Genomic DNA, 16,322 nt, shown 5'->3' with positions numbered 1-16,322 from the left:
AAATTCTCTAACCATATGGCGTGGCAGGATGGTACGGCACTGGCTAAGATCATGCACTTCGTCAGTCGTGATAACTAGGCACACAACAGCAAATCTACCCGCTAAAAACATTGTGTTCTAACGCGCAAGCTGCTATGAGAATTTTATGACTGACTTAGTGCGGCCAGCTGTAGTTTCCAGTTTAGAGCCCAAAATATCGAGGCAGGCCGTTCTGTACCAGCCATTCGCTATTGTTTCTCTGAAGCAAAAATTATATAAACACGAATTCTGCCCACCCCAGTGCGAATAGGAAAAAATAATTATAAATTATAAACTACTGGATATCGATGAGAATCGACACACGGGCTAAAATAAATAGTTATGACCTTTTACACACGCATCAATGTGCCAGAGCCAGAAAATAACAGCACTGGAAAACGTCGATATCTAAACGAAATAAACATTTTTGAGAATTAAAAAAGAAAGTATTATGTAGGCGTTTTAATTAGGAAATGTAACATCCTGTAAGATAGACGCAGCAGCACACTATGAAGAAAAAGGAATCCCCGTTTTACTGGTCCCGGTCTCTCTTACAACAGTTCCTGCTTGTACGAGAAGGAATGTGTCCTGACGTGTCTGACGGCAGAAAAGATGGCTGCATCTTGCATAAAAATGTCTTGGAAAAAGGCCTGTTCTCTTTTTGTGCGCCCCTGTTGTTCTTTCTTGAATTATAACCTTGAATGAGATGTTAACAATTTTTCTCCAATCAATTTCTAGTGCTTATAAACGCATTTTTTTCTGGCGTTCGTGCCCATAAATGTCCAATTCTAAAATAGCGTTATGTGACTTTACTTCACGCTTCCTTATCGACACAAGGCTTACTTTTTTGTTTTTGCGACTGCAAAAGCCATACATATTGGCACGGTTTTGTTTGCGAAGCAACTGTCGGTTCCGAATACTCACGAAAAGGCCTTATTGTCAGATCTCAGCTCTCAAGCGCTGTCGGAATTAGTTAGCCTTCGTGAGCAGCGATACTTTCCGGGGAGGTTTGCGTGAGGCCTTTGTTACCGCTTGAACGCAATGGGTAAAAGTAGGAAATGAAAAAGTCCAACTGTAAGGTGTACCATAGGAGCCGACGCTTCGGAAGAACTGGAAGCCGCCCCTCCTTGAAGTGTTGGTAAAGATCATAAAAAAGCTCGGTGGCCGCCACTCAGTTCCTGTTGGCAGTACAATGGACAACTGAGAGAAGCCTTGTCGCTCACTTGCCAGCTGAGAAGATTGAGACCATTATTTTCCAGCCGAGAGTAGTTAAGACAATGATTTACTCGTCTACAAGTAATTAATTTTTAACATTTGGTTCTATAGGGCAATTTATAAGCAGAATCAGAGGTATTCAACACTAAGGGGAATCCATGCATTTTTTAAATTTAAAAATCGACTTTGTAGTTGTAAATTTCGAACGTGGAAATATGCGCACAAAATGACCTATATCGAAACCTGCGTGTGATATGCACCGGAAAGTAACAGTATAGCCGCACTTCACTCCAGGAAATGGGGGGGGGGGGGGGGATTAAGGTGAAGGGCAGAAAATACAGCGGCGGACGTCGGGCGACGTGCCGACCGGTGCATCACATCTCTGCGGCGCCTGAGACAAATCGTCAACCTAACGAGTGAGGCAACGCTCCGAGCGAAGAGCCGCAATGCCAAAGAAACGCCTAGGTGTTTCCATACGATTTCAGCAGCGCGAACACGGTTAGGAAAAGACAGAAGGCGGACAGGACAGAGCGCTGAACTATCAACTTGATTTCAAGAATGCCCAAGGCCCCGCTCTTAAATACACATGCCACAGAAACGCCCACCTGGGGGATTTATCTAAGCACAACACAATCAGAGCGCGAACGAGCATATTATACTTCTTCCCGGGTTATCAAGGACACAGCGAGCATGAGTGCTAACAAAAAAAGACTAAAAACCAGTGAAAGACATGTAAAAAGCATGGAACAACATGGCTGAGGGTACATGAAGGTCTGAAGAAAACACAAGCAAGAAAGCTAAAAACACAGGAATTACATTGCTACAACACGATTTGATAACAACACGATGGGATGGGGAGGTGTTTCCGCATTCAGTTATGAGACTAACGCGCAAGCGGGAAGCTGCACAGACACGGGCAATTAGGTGAACCGACACACGACACTGGCAGACGTCACTGCCCCGTCCCCATTCATGTCGCCGGGAACTTAGCGGAAGGACCATGCAGCGTGCGCCTGAGCGACTACGTCGCCTCAAATGGCCAAGTTAGGAGCACTTAAGTAGTGACGCCAAAAGTCAAGTGCGTTCTTCTCACAACTTAGAACGTGGTCGTACTATTTTCGTGACCGGCTAACCTGCGGCCTTATAAGTGGGGCTATGTATATTGTCACGTTGTAGTGACGGCAGTCCAGTGGTCAGGAAGACACCAGCCAGTCTTGGAAACGAAGCTCTTTATTTGGGCTGACTTGCGCCCGCAAAATAACTGAATCACTCGGCGGCGGCGTAAGCAACAAACGTGCTCGTCGGTCGTCGAACTACGAATGCCCGCCGCTCGCGGCATCGCTCAATTTAAAGCCGGCAAAGAAACTTCCAGATAGCAGGACAAGATCATCTACAGTAATCTGGAAAAACCTAGATGCAGCCTTTCAGGGCTGCGATCAATCGAGATTAGACTGGTCGCTTCTCGCGTCACGAACAAAAATGATAACAGCCCTTTCCTGCAGCCTTGAGCGTGAACGAACAAACACTACAATGATACGTGGCATTACCCCCCTTCCAAAGAAGCATCGTCTCGATGCTTTAAAATGAAAATAAACACGGAAAATGAAACTTCGAGTCCTTCAGCGTTCATAATATGGCTTCAGTCGTACGACATGTACGACTTCCGGGCGTGGGCGGCGTCGCTGAGATGCCGTCGTGGCGTCGGGGATGACTTCATAGTCGAGGTCACCGATGCGACGGAGAACCCTGTACGGGCCAAAGTAGCGTCGCAGCAACTTTTCGCTCAATCCACGGCGGCGAACTGGCGTCCATATCCAAACCCGATCACCTGGCTTGTAATGCGTGTCTCGTCGGCGCAGATTGTAGCGTCGGGCGTCGGTGTGCTGCTGGTCTTGAATGCGAAGCCGCGCAAGTCTTCGGGCTTCCTCGGCGCGATGAAGGTAGGCGGCGACGTCGAGGTTGTCTTCGTCGGAAACGTGCGGGAGCATTGCGTCGAGTGTTGTCGTGGGCTTCCTGCCGTATACCAGCTGGAATGGGGTAAACCTGGTTGTTTCCTGGACGGCAGTATTATAAGCGAAGATCACGTAGGGCAGAATGGAGTCCCACGTCTTGTGTTCGGCGTCGATGTACATGGAGAGCATGTCTGCGATGGTCTTGTTCAGACGCTGTGTGAGTCCGTTGGTTTGTGGATGATAGGCAGTGGTCCTCTGATGGCTTGTCTGGCTGTAGTTTAAAATGGCTTGCGTCAGCTCCGCTGTAAACGCCGTTCCTCTGTCTGTGATGAGCACTTCCGGGGCGCCGTGTCGCAGGAGAATTTGTTCGACAAAAAATTTTGCGACTTCTGTTGCGGTACCACTAGGCAACGCTTTTGCTTCGGCGTAGCGGGTCATGTAGTCGGTGGCCACGATGATCCACTTGTTTCCTGATGAAGAGGTCGGAAAGGGGCCGAGGAGGTCCATCCCTATTTGCTGAAAGGGCTTAGTTGGCGGTGGTGTGGGGTTCAGGAGTCCGGCTGGTCTAGTCGGAGGCGTTTTGCGTCGTTGACACTCACGGCACGTTTTCACGTAATGGGAAACGTCGGTAGCTAGCCGTGGCCAATAGTACTTCTCCTGGATGCGGTGCAACGTGCGAGCAATCCCGAGATGTCCTGCAGTCGGCTCATCGTGACATGCCTGCATAATTTCTTGCCTGAGATTTTTGGGCACGACAAGAAGATGCACTGTCCTGTTCGGCGCGAAGTTCTTCAGGAGGACATTATTGTGAAGGACGAAGGACGACAGTTGCCGCTTGAACCCTCGGGGAGGCGATGCGGTCTTGCCTTTCAGATAATCAACTAGGCTTTGCAAGTCAGGATCCGAGTGCTGCTGCTGCGCGAAACTGCTGGCGCTTGATGATGATGATGATGATGATGTCCTCGGGCTGAATGGCACATACCCACGGCGGGGGATGCGCTTATCGGTCCTAAGAAAGCGTCGTCGTCTTCCTCTTCGGGTGCTGCGTCGACAGGAGCTCGTGACAAGCAGTCTGCATCGGAATGCTTGCGGCCAGATTTGTAGACTACAGTTATGTCGAATTCTTGAAGACGCAGGCTCCAACGAGCAAGGCGGCCGGAGGAATCTTTCAAATTGGCCAGCCAGCACAGAGCATGGTGATCGCTCACAACCTTGAATGGTCGTCCGTAAAGGTAGGGGCGAAATTTGGACGTGGCCCAAATAATGGCGAGACATTCTTTCTCTGTCGTCGAATAGTTGGCTTCGGCTCTCGACAGTGAACGGCTAGCGTACGCGATAACTTTCTCCTGTCTGCCATTTTTCTGAACGAGGACCGCTCCTAAGCCCACCCCGCTTGCATCGGTATGAACTTCGGTTTCGGCGTTTTCATCAAAGTGCCCGAGCACAGGAGGGGACTGTAAGCGGCGCTTCAGCTCGTTGAAAGCTTTCTCTTGTGGCGTTTCCCATTTAAAAGGCACGTCAGCCTTGGTAAGTTGAGTCAAAGGTTCAGCGATGCGCGAAAAGTTTTTGACGAATCGTCGGTAATAAGCGCACAATCCAAGGAATCTGCGTATAGCCTTCTTGTCATTAGGCTGTGGAAACTCTGCGATCGCAGCCGTCTTCTGGGGGTCTGGGCGAACTCCATCCTTGCTTACGACGTGACCAAGGAACAGCAGCTCCTCGTAGGCGAAGTGGCACTTCTCTGGTTTCAGTGTCAGGCCTGAAGACTTGATCGTTTCCAGCACTATCCGAAGCCTTCTGAGGTGGTCTTCAAAGCTTGAGGAGAAGACAACAACGTCATCTAAGTAGACTAGGCAAATCTGCCACTTCAAGCCTGCGAGCACCGTATCCATTACTCGCTGGAACGTCGCTGGGGCAGAGCAGAGGCCGAATGGCATCACCTTGAACTCGAAGAGTCCGTCTGGCGTGATGAACGCAGTCTTCCCGCGATCTCTTTCGTCGACTTCAATTTGGCAGTAGCCGCTCTTAAGGTCCATCGATGAGAAGTACTTAGCGTTGCACAGCCGGTCCAGTGTATCGTCTATGCGGGGGAGGGGGTAGACATCCTTCTTCGTAATGTTGTTCAGGCGGCGGTAATCGACGCAAAAGCGAAGGGTGCCGTCTTTCTTTTTCACTAGGACGACCGGTGCTGCCCAGGGGCTTCTCGATGGCTGTATGACGTCGTCACGAAGCATTTCGTCAACTTGCTTGCGGACAGCTTGGCGTTCTAGCGGCGATACGCGGTAGGGGCTCTGTCGGAGTGGTCGGGCGTGTTCGTCTGTGACAATGCGGTGCTTGGCAAGCCGGGTTCGTCGCACATTCGATGCTGATGAGAAACAATCGCTGTACCTTTGAAGAAGACTGCGTATTTGGTCTTGTCTGCTCCGGGGTAATGCCGGGTTGATGTCGAACGTGAGTGGACGGCCTTGGTCTGATGGTTCTGCGGGTTGGTCGGGTAGGGCAAATACGTCTCTGATGTCTGCCAGCTCGTCGAGGAAAGCGATCGTCGTGCCTTTGTTTAGATGCCGGTATTCTTCGGTGAAGTTGGTTAGCAACACCTGGCCTTGGCCATTTCGGATTTGGGCGACTCCCCTTGCGACGGCCAGTCCTCGATCCAGGAGTAGCTGGGTGTTCCCCTCGATGACACCTTCGGCAGTTTCGACGTTTCCAGTACCTATGCAGGCGAGGACACTCGATCGGGGCGGCACGCTCAATGCTTCGTCGAGGACGTTTAAGGCAACGTGATGAGTTGCGTTCGTCGCAGCAGGTATGGCATTCTCCGTGGAAAGCTTGATCGACTTAGATCGAAGGTCGATGATCGCCCGATGTTCATTCAGGAAGTCCATTTCCAAAATCACGTCTCGCGAGCATTGCTGTAGGACCAGGAAGGTTGTAGCATAGGTTCTGCCATTTACAGTAACTCTCGCGGTGCAGCGTCCTGACGGCGTAATCAGGTTACCACCTCCGGTGCGGATCAACGGGCCATCCCAAATTGTTGTCACTTTCCTGAGTCGAACAGCGAATGGCCCGCTCATGACTGAGTAGTCAGCTCCCGTGTCGACCAAGGCAGTAACCGCGTGACCGTCGACCGTAACTTCAAGGTCACTTGTTCGCGTTTTCGTGCTACACCTGGTCTTCGGTGTACGATCTCGGCTTCGTCGGGTAGTGCGGCTGCGGTGGGCGTACTCCGACGTTACTTCTATGGGCAGCGGTAAAGGCGTCAAGTCTGGTCGCGTCGTCGTCGTCGCCGGTGTTGTCATCGAAGTTGTCGTCGAAGTTGTCGTCGGAGGTGTCGTCGGAGGTGTCGTCGGAGGTGTCGTCGGAGGTGTCGTCGGAGGTGTCGTCGGAGGTGTCGTCGGAGGTGTCGTCGGAGGTGTCGTCGGAGGTGTCGTCGGAGTTATCGTCGGTGGAGTATCTTTGTCCTTGCGCTTAGAAGCAACCTCACCTCCAGAGGCTGCTTTATTCAGTTTAACCTTCGGGGGCTGGGGGAGCGTCCACGCACGGCGTAACCTCGGCTAGGAGATACAAAGCGCGGGGACGATGGCGACGGGGAACGTGATAGGCGGCTGGGCGGTGAGCATTCTTCCCGACGCAAAAACTCCTCGATTTCGGCTGGTCGCTGGCCGGGTCGGGGTCGTGGAGCGTCGTAAGAGAACCCTCGGATGCCTAGTCTTCTGTATGGGCAGTGCCGGAGGACGTGACCGGCTTCGCCACAGTGGAAGCATAGTGGGCGGCGCTGGTCGGGAGTTCTCCACTCGTCGCATTTCCTCGGCTGCGCGCGTCGCTCGTAGGACGGACGGGTTGGGGCGAGTGGGCGGCGGTCCAACGCAGCTGGCTGAGGGCGATAGGGGCTTGGGTCCCGTCGTCGAGGTGCAGGACGGCGCACAGCTGCGGCGTAAGTCATGGCTGGGGGCTGCAGAGGCTGCATGGGTGTCGGCGTCACACCCAAGGCCTGTTGAACTTCGTCCCGGATGACGTCAGTGAGCGATGAAGGTTGCGGCTGCGTTCCCGTTGGCAGCAATCGTCGGAGCTCCTCTCGCACAGCTTGACGTATAACCTCCCGCAGGTCATTGCTGTTATCGGTGTCCAGGCAGCTTGCTGAGAAAACGCGCTGCTGGCGGTCATACTGGCGGGCTCGGGCATCAAGAGTTTTTTCCATCGTGGATGACTCTTCTACAAATTCTGCGACAGTTTTCGGTGGGTTACGGACGAGGCCGGCAAAGAGCTGCTCTTTAACTCCTCTCATGAGCAGTTTTACTTTTTCTTCTTCCTTCATGTTTGCGTCGGTACGCCGGAAGAGACGCTTCATTTCCTCAGTGTACACAGCAACGGTCTCGTTTGGGTGTTGTATGCGAGACTGTAGCAGCTGCTGGGCTCTCTTCTTTCGCACGACGTTCGTGAAGGTCTTTAGAAGCTGCTCCTTGAAATTTTCCCAGTTCGTTAGGTTAGCTTCCTCATTCTCAAACCAGACTTTTGCTGGTCCCTCCAAGGCGAAGAACACGTACCTAAGTTTCGTGGCATCGTCCCAGTTGTTGAAGATAGCCACACGGTCGAACTGCTAAAGCCATTCTTCGGGGTCGGCGCCAGGCGAAGCGTCGAAGGTTGGTGGCACCCGGGGCTGCTGAAGAATGATTGGAGTCATCGTCTGGGGTAGACGTTGCTGCTGGCTTTCGCTTCCAGGTAGGGTCCGGCAGAATCCCGAACTCAGGCTCGTCCCCTTGCAGGCGTCGGCTTGCGCGGTGGACTGGACTCAGGTCCTGCGGTAGTTGACTCAAAGGGCTGGAGTCACGACTTGTAGGGGGTGTCCGGAACATGGCAGGCTACCCAGCCCCTCCACCAGATGTCACGTTGTAGTGACGGCAGTCCAGTGGTCAGGAAGACACCAGCCAGTCTTGGAAACGAAGCTCTTTATTTGGGCTGACTTGCGCCCGCAAAATAACTGAATCACTCGGCGGCGGCGTAAGCAACAAACGTGCTCGTCGGTCGTCGAACTACGAATGCCCGCCGCTCGCGGCATCGCTCAATTTAAAGCCGGCAAAGAAACCACAGAGAAAGATATTGGTAAAGAGCGGACACTCCCATAGGGCCCAGCGGCCCATTTGACTGCAGCGCACCAAGCGGGCGGAGTCTCATAACATCCGGTTTCGGTTTCAGGCGCGCGCAGTTTGAATGGCTGCATGCGCTGCGCCTCGCTGCCTGGGACGACTTCCGGTTCCGGTTTCAGGGCGCGCGGTTTGAATGTTAGCATACGCCGCGCCCCGCTGCGCTGTTGGCAGCGTATAATTAAATAGATTTCGAGTGCTTTTGACCAGCCATGAACGCAGCTGCATCACAGCCTTTGCCAAATATTAGCACTCCACAAAAGACACCAGGTTTTGTGTGAAATGAGAACATTTATTTTGTGCAACATAAACAAAGCCGTGGGATGCGGAAGATGGTTCCTGGCCTCCTGCTCAAGGTGATCCTGTTGCGGCACCACGGCACACAGCAGGTGTTGCCGACGGGTGGCATCACCTGAAAAATTCGCAAGTATGGTCATTCTCAGTCTCCTTATATTGTAACTCTGTAAACAGTGAAAAGGTGCGAAAGCGGCGAGGGAACGAAATTACGAGCGGAGTAAACATGTTTTTGCGAAACTCGCGTGCTGAACGTCGTTGCGCAAAGTACAATACACATACCGTACTACACGGCAGATAGCAATCAGCTTTTTGCAAGCATTTCTACATTCCCCGACGTTATTGTCTACCTTCTAAAAACCTAGGTGGACAGCAGAGTACGCGGTTTGTTCGAGAATATTTCGTACAAAGACGGCCACAACACGGACTACGAACCAGAAGTACACAATGTATTAGGAGCACTGAGAAATACACGGGTGCAACGTATGTTTTAAGAAGCATAGAAAATTAAACTATCGGCGCAACAGTTCTTGGTTTGCAAGCTCTTTAGAGTTTAGAAAGCCCGACGCGTTGCCTTTTTTTGCCGGTTTTCAAAAGCGCATCCCTCTGTTGTCAATGCACGGGCGAAATGTGCGTTTCCACGAGCGCAGATAACGGACTCTTTCACACGTACTACATACATACATACGTACTACAAGAGTAAGGTTTTTGAGCTTTTCGTGCGTCATCTTTTTTTTCCACCAGTCTTGAAAACTACGGTCCCGTACTTGCTGCGCAGGAACGGTCATCTTCGCCGTTTGCCCACTTTCAAAAAAGTACATTTTAACCTTACACCGACAAATGTCACCCATAAGAAGTTACATATTGTCGGGGGCCATACAAAAACGTGACGTCCCGAGAAAGCGCGAAACCAAGCAAAACAAACCGCTAGGCACAGCGCGTCGGGCCACAGGCCGTGGGCAGGTTTTTTTTTTGTTTCTACGCACCGACCGGCGAGGCTGCATCATGCAGCATCATTCCTCCCGCCGCTCCCGCCACGGCGTAGCATGACACAGCGTGCGCGCGCCCTTCACAACTGCGCCGGCGTACTAAGTTGGAGTGCTCGAAATGCAGCGTAATTTTGCATAAAGTGCTTGAAATGTAGCGTACTTTTGCAAAAACAAAACATTCCTTCCTTGACGTTGTCAAAAACTGCAAGAATGCCGTGAACAACAGCCGGCTGGCCACAGAGCGAGCACGCCGCTTCACGAACTGCAGACAGGCAACGGCGGCCGGCGCGGCTGCCTAAATGCATGCAATACAGCGTAGTTCCACAAATAAACATTTCTCACCTTGCCGCCGTCATAAACAGGAGGAGTTCTGCGTCGAAGGGCAAGAGAGACGAAAAAAAATTGCGGTCTGCCCGCACGAACAAATACGCCGCGCGCTTTCACGCGCACAAAACAGCCCCCACGACGCTCCGTTGTCTGCTGCTCGGATGGGTCTGAGCCGCCGCGCCGGCTACCCGCCCGCGCGCGCGCGCGCGTTTGGAGACTGGTGGCGCCATCCTGGAGGCGGCAGATTATCTATTGGAGGAGGAGGATTGCGCGTCATTTCCTGGGGCCAGATTTCGCCGAGTGTCCGCTCTTTACCAATATCTTTCTCTATGAAGAAACTTCCAGATAGCAGGACAAGATCATCTACTGTAATCTGGAAAAACCTAGATGCAGCCTTTCAGGGCTGCGATCAATCGAGATTAGACTGGTCGCTTCTCGCGTCACGAACAAAAATGATAACAGCCCTTTCCTGCAGCCTTGAGCGTGAGCGAACAAACACTACAATGATACGTGGCAATATATACCGCTTTCGGCGCATATCGCGCGTCTGGTTGGGTATTGGCTCGTTTTCGCGCATAATTCCACACTTGATATCTTGAACCACTATGTTCATTTAGAAACATTCTTTAAACAGGGTTCGCCTATGATACTGAAGGCCTGAATTACGCAAATCTATATCGAGCCCTAATACCAATTACGGATAAAGTTGGTTACTTAGTAATAGTTAAGTAACTGTATTTTAACTGCCTACTACATGGGGTATAATTCTCGCCATACCTTACAATCTACCTAAAATGCCCACATTTTTGTATCCTTCGTGGATTAAAAAAAAATAAATCTGTGCAGAGTGAAAAAACACCCGGTACACCCAGACATCTCAAAGGTAGAAAATCCTGGGGCCGCCATAAGATAAACATGGCTTTGTTTTTAAGCAATAGTATAGCTTGCCGATATTACAGTGCCAGAAAATATGTGCATAAGGCACACTATACAGGGCCGGTATCTGACTTTGGAGGCTGAAATGCGATCCTAAATGCCGATTTTCGCAGCCAAAAACAAATTTTTCCATGCGTAAAAACCCCTTTTATTATATTCACTCCCCAAGGTGATTTCCAATGAGGTTTCAGTAGGGCCACTACTAAATGCCAGATAGTGGGAACATTTAAGAAATTTTTGCGTGCGTAAAAAATTGCAGCAAACTCACCGATCACGTTAATTGGTTTCACTTCACCCTTTTTAAGATCTGATGACTCAAGCACAGGAATCCAGCCGTTCGGGAAAACAGGCGGAACTTCTCCTGGGCTCACCGTTCGTACTTTGCGCTTTTCCTTGGAGAAAAGAAAAACAAATAAAGACGTATCGACGCTGCTTAATACTATTCTAATTCCGATAGCCGGTTTTACAGCATGCATTCTCTCAGCTGCATTGGTAGGCGTTATATTTTCCGGTTTCTTGCACGAATAAATATTGTTCTTTTATTTTTCGTTTGGCTTGGAACTCTTCACTTGATACTTCTATACCCCTTTATTTGTTTTTCGTGCTTTCAGAACCCAGGTATTATTTATTGTATGCTTGTTTCTAACAGCATGTGCGACAAAGAGTAGCCTGCGCTACTGTCGTGCACCGTCTGCTCTTTTCCCTTGCAAAACAGAAAACACACTGCAGCCTCTCCGCCCCACTTCTCTGCCTACACACTCAAAACCTAATTTATAGTGCAGTTTCGACGATATCTACAAATTAATAAATGAGACTAAGTGCATTTGCGAGCAACGTAAACTCACTCTCAATATACATTTTTTGCCTTGAACCTTCAGTTTCATCGATGAAAGAAGCGTAGACATGAATATTTTAGCGAGCTATTGAAACATTCCTATGAGGAGGCTATGGCTCAAATCATATTTTTTCTTTGGCAGTTACGTCATTTTGCATTTCCAGCGAATCAACTACAGCGCAGACATTAAAAGGTGCTTGCTTTGGGGTTCCCAGCGTGCCGTTTAACTCGCGCGGCGCTTGATTTCTGATAATCCTTTATGGTCTTCTTTCCGTGATAACTTGCTTTGCAAATTTTCGGGGTCTTCTACATGTTGAGCGCTCGCTATCCTCAGTGAATTCCGGTTGTTGTGCGACACCGTATGACAGGTGCGCAAATATTCCTGTATAGAAGGTTTACTCCTATTTCGTGCTCTATTAGAGTCTTTAAACTGCAGCCCCCCCCCCCCCCCCTCTTCTGCGCCATTTGATATGTGTGTCTAAGCTCCACCGAAAGCGATCATTTGATATGTGTGTCTAAGCTCCACCGAAAGCGATTGATCTCAGACCAGTGGTTTATTAGGTCAACAACTAGTTTTTTTTTTCAATCTATTACACGTATTTCAACGCAGTCAGCCTTACCTCACTCTCCTTTCCATGGATCCCCTTGAAAGTGATGAATGTGCAAAGTACGGTGACGACTGCCACAGCAATTCCCACCAGCACAGGTAGAGTGCAGAATGGTATTCCGTTTCTTGATGAATAATAACTTCCCAATACCTCAATACAGCATACGGAGTTGCCGCTACTCAAGCAGTAAGGTATGAGGCTCAAAGTGGCAAACCAAGGCCGTTGACCTTGAAGGAAAAATCAGCCCATAGTTGGCAACATGGACCACTTAAATATGTGCGTATAACTTTACACAAATGCATTTTATATGCATTGTATACTGTAGTTCTTCGCGCTATTGTTACAGTCAAGTGCTGCCTCAATGCTTGCAAGCATAGCAGTACACGTTCCTAGAAGTGTTTTGTGGGTTGTGTTCGAACATAATAAGCATTGTAAGGCTCTTGAAGAATCGTAGGAAGCGCCAGTGAAGAGGCGGACTTATCTGGCTATTATTTGTGTTAACGCTCATATTACCGTCAATCCAGTAATTCATAAATAATTCTTGCACTTTTATTAAACATACTTAAAGCTGAGTGCCTGACCGACATGAAAGATAATCATAATCATGGCGTTAAAAAGCAATGACGCTTCTTTTGCTAAAACTGCCCTTTTGCAATAAACCCCATGTTGTGGATGAAAAACTTTTTTCGGCAAGCCCATGGAGTAGCAGCGGGCGCGGAAAAGGGTCTTCCAACACAGGGTGAACACTTTTAAGGGCTACTGTTGCCCTCGATGCCTTACGGCAATAAAACAATAAGTCGTACAAGCCCGATTAGGACGACGTATTTCGCCATTTAGGTGAGCGTGAATCTCCATGATCACTACTACGACTAACATTTTCTATATACCGCAGAGAAGTTAAGCCAGCACCGCCTGTTGCGTTATTCCTGCAGAAATACAGATGAATGAATTGCGTTTCTAGAGCAATTAATATATCAGTATGCTGGAGGAAGCCCTTGGCTACAGCAATTTACACAACCAATAACCCTTTCTTTTTTTAGTTTGATATACTTTGGCGTGAGAAGCGTTAAGAGGCTCGATCGATAATAACACTCATTTCCCTCTTGAATGTAAAAATTTGCCTTTATTGGCCGGGAGGTACTTTTAAGTTGAATTTTAGGCTGTCTGCAGTGTTGAGAAGTAGCTACTCCGTACCACGTTCAACTGTCTTTTCTATTTTGTCTAACCCGAATAACAGACGAAAGCAAATGCCCGATCTGACAGCCTGCGCAGCATAGAAGGCGCTCTTGGTTCACAAATAGTCTTGTCTGCTATCAATGCTATCAATCAGAGCTATCAGATGCATTTGACAGGTGCACTTAACTGGCATGGGTACTGAAGACCATTCACGGGTTTAAATTTAATTTCGCAGTTCCCCCCACCTTTTATGCTGTTCCCTACAGTGCAAGAAAGATACCGTTGCTCACCCCGAAAACGCAAATGCCTGCAGGCTCGCACAATGCTGCGACGACGGGTTCTCTACCATGGCGGCTAAGGCAATGCTAGAACTTTGCCAACTGATCTACTCAAGAACGAAAAAAAAATGTCGAAAATTGCGCGTCACACGCTCCCCTCGCATCTGTTTGTCCTGCCCTCACAGGTAAGAGTCGTTCCTTTCCTTCTGTGCGCTGGCGGTTTGAAATTACTAGCAAATATTTGGGTATTCCCTTGCCTAAAGACCAGTAATGCAGGACTGAGAACAGCTAGCTACGCAGCCGCATTGCGCCATTGCACTTTTACAAGAGTGTGCGCCGTTTCTGTAACAGCGATTACAACATGTCTGGGTAAGGACTTTTGGGTAGGGGCTTTTTGGGTAAGGACTTGAAGAAAAAAATTCAGGGGCCACTTTGACGATCTAAAGTGCGCGAGGCGAAACATCTTGAGAAAAACAGCGCTTGCAGGCAAAGGACCAGAAAGAGAAGGACACACAACTGCGCTGAGATGGCGCAGTTGTGTGTTGAGTTGTGTGTTGTGTGTTGAGAGTTGCGTGTTGAGGGTTTCGCCTTGCGCGAGGCGAAAGCCTTTCCACGCAACATTGGCTGCACGGCCGTAGGCACACACGAGATGGCTATGGGGCGACTTAGGTTGGCTAGTCATGGCTCATGAACAACCATGACCCATGACCTATGACTAAATAGTCATGATTTATCAATGACTAACTAGTCATGAGTAATTAGCTGATGACTGGTTAATGACTAGTTAGCCATGACTAGTTGATGACTAACTAGTCATGTCTGGTTAATGAATAACTAGTCATGACTGGTTAATGAGTAGTTTGTCATGACTAATTAGTTGATGGCTAAGTACTCATGACTGTTAAAAGATTAACTAGTCATGGTTGGTAATGACTAACTAGTCATGACTAATCAGTTTATGACTGGTTATTGACTATGGTAGAGAGAGGGTGCGGTAGATGGTCGTTGGCGATCACAAAATGAACAAGGGAGGGGAAAACCTCAGTTTGCTAGAGCCAACGTTTCGACAAGGGGACTTGTCTTCGTCTGGGCAAAGCGTTCATCATCGGCAGGGATTATATAGGGCCTTCGCTCCGGGGAGAAAGGCCCCGGGGGTGGGGAAGGAAAGTGGTGTGGGAGGGGATGCGTGTCAGGAAGGGGAGGGAGGTGAATCATCATTCGCTAGGCTGCAATAGTGCAACAACCTATATCCGGGGGTATGCAATGAACAAAAGGCTTTGAAGGGGCTGCGACGGGGGGGTGGGGGGGGGAGGCGCTGGGTGAACCTGCAAAACTCAGATAAAAGGATTAGTCAGCGTGGTACAGGGAAATGATAACAAGGGGAAAAAAAAAGGGGGGGGGGGGGCTGGCACTGGAAGGAGAAAGGAAGGGGGGCATTTCCAAGGAAGGACTAGGCAGGGGGGGGGGAAATGGCTCGTGTTCAGAGAAAGCCAAAAAGTGGGGGCAGAGGGGGTAACAGGAGTGTCATGGTTTCCGAGAACTGGTAGAACAAGGGAGGGGAAAACCTCAGTTTGCTAGAGCCAACGTTTCGACAAGGGGACTTGTCTTCGTCTGGGCAAAGCGTTCATCATCGGCAGGGATTATATAGGGCCTTCGCTCCGAGGAGAAAGGCCCCGGGGGTGGGGAAGGAAAGTGGTGTGGGAGGGGATGCGTGTCAGGAAGGGGAGGGAGGTGAATCATCATTCGCTAGGCTGCAATAGTGCAACAACCTATATCCGGGGGGTATGCAATGAACAAAAGGCTTTGAAGGGGCTGCGACGGGGGGGTGGGGGGGGAGGCGCTGGGTGAACCTGCAAAACTCAGATAAAAGGATTAGTCAGCGTGGTACAGGGAAATGATAACAAGGGAAAAAAAGGGGGGGGGGGGCTGGCACTGGAAGGAGAAAGGAAGGGGGGCATTTCCAAGGAAGGACTAGGCAGGGGGGGGGGGAAATGGCTCGTGTTCAGAGAAAGCCAAAAAGTGGGGGCAGAGGGGGTAACAGGAGTGTCATGGTTTCCGAGAACTACGGAAATGGCTCGTGTTCAGAGAAAGCCAAAAAGTGGGGGCAGAGGGGGTAACAGGAGTGTCATGGTTTCCGAGAACTACCAGTTCTCGGAAACCATGACACTCCTGTTACCCCCTCTGCCCCCACTTTTTGGCTTTCTCTGAACACGAGCCATTTCCCCCCCCCCCTGCCTAGTCCTTCCTTGGAAATGCCCCCCTTCCTTTCTCCTTCCAGTGCCAGCCCCCCCCCCCCTTTTTTTTCCCTTGTTATCATTTCCCTGTACCACGCTGACTAATCCTTTTATCTGAGTTTTGCAGGTTCACCCAGCGCCTCCCCCCCCACCCCCCCGTCGCAGCCCCTTCAAAGCCTTTTGTTCATTGCATACCCCCCGGATATAGGTTGTTGCACTATTGCAGCCTAGCGAATGATGATTCACCTCCCTCCCCTTCCTGACACGCATCCCCTCCCACACCACTTTCCTTCCCCACCCCCGGGGCCTTTCTCCTCGG

The 16,322-nt window shown here is 50.0% G+C and overlaps 1 pseudogene; it reads right to left on the bottom strand.

The window, feature by feature from the left end:
* Positions 1-13,840, bottom strand: part of LOC149353637 (cholesterol 7-desaturase nvd-like) — a 28,978-nt pseudogene extending 15,138 nt beyond the window's left edge.
* Between the last annotated feature and the right edge of the window lie 2,482 nt (positions 13,841-16,322).

The sequence above is a fragment of the Amblyomma mixtum genome, chromosome 3 (assembly GCF_055824585.1).
Source record: "Amblyomma mixtum isolate Tamu chromosome 3, ASM5582458v1, whole genome shotgun sequence".
Classification (NCBI taxonomy): domain Eukaryota; kingdom Metazoa; phylum Arthropoda; class Arachnida; order Ixodida; family Ixodidae; genus Amblyomma; species Amblyomma mixtum.
This window is presented reverse-complemented; position numbering and strand designations above follow the sequence as displayed.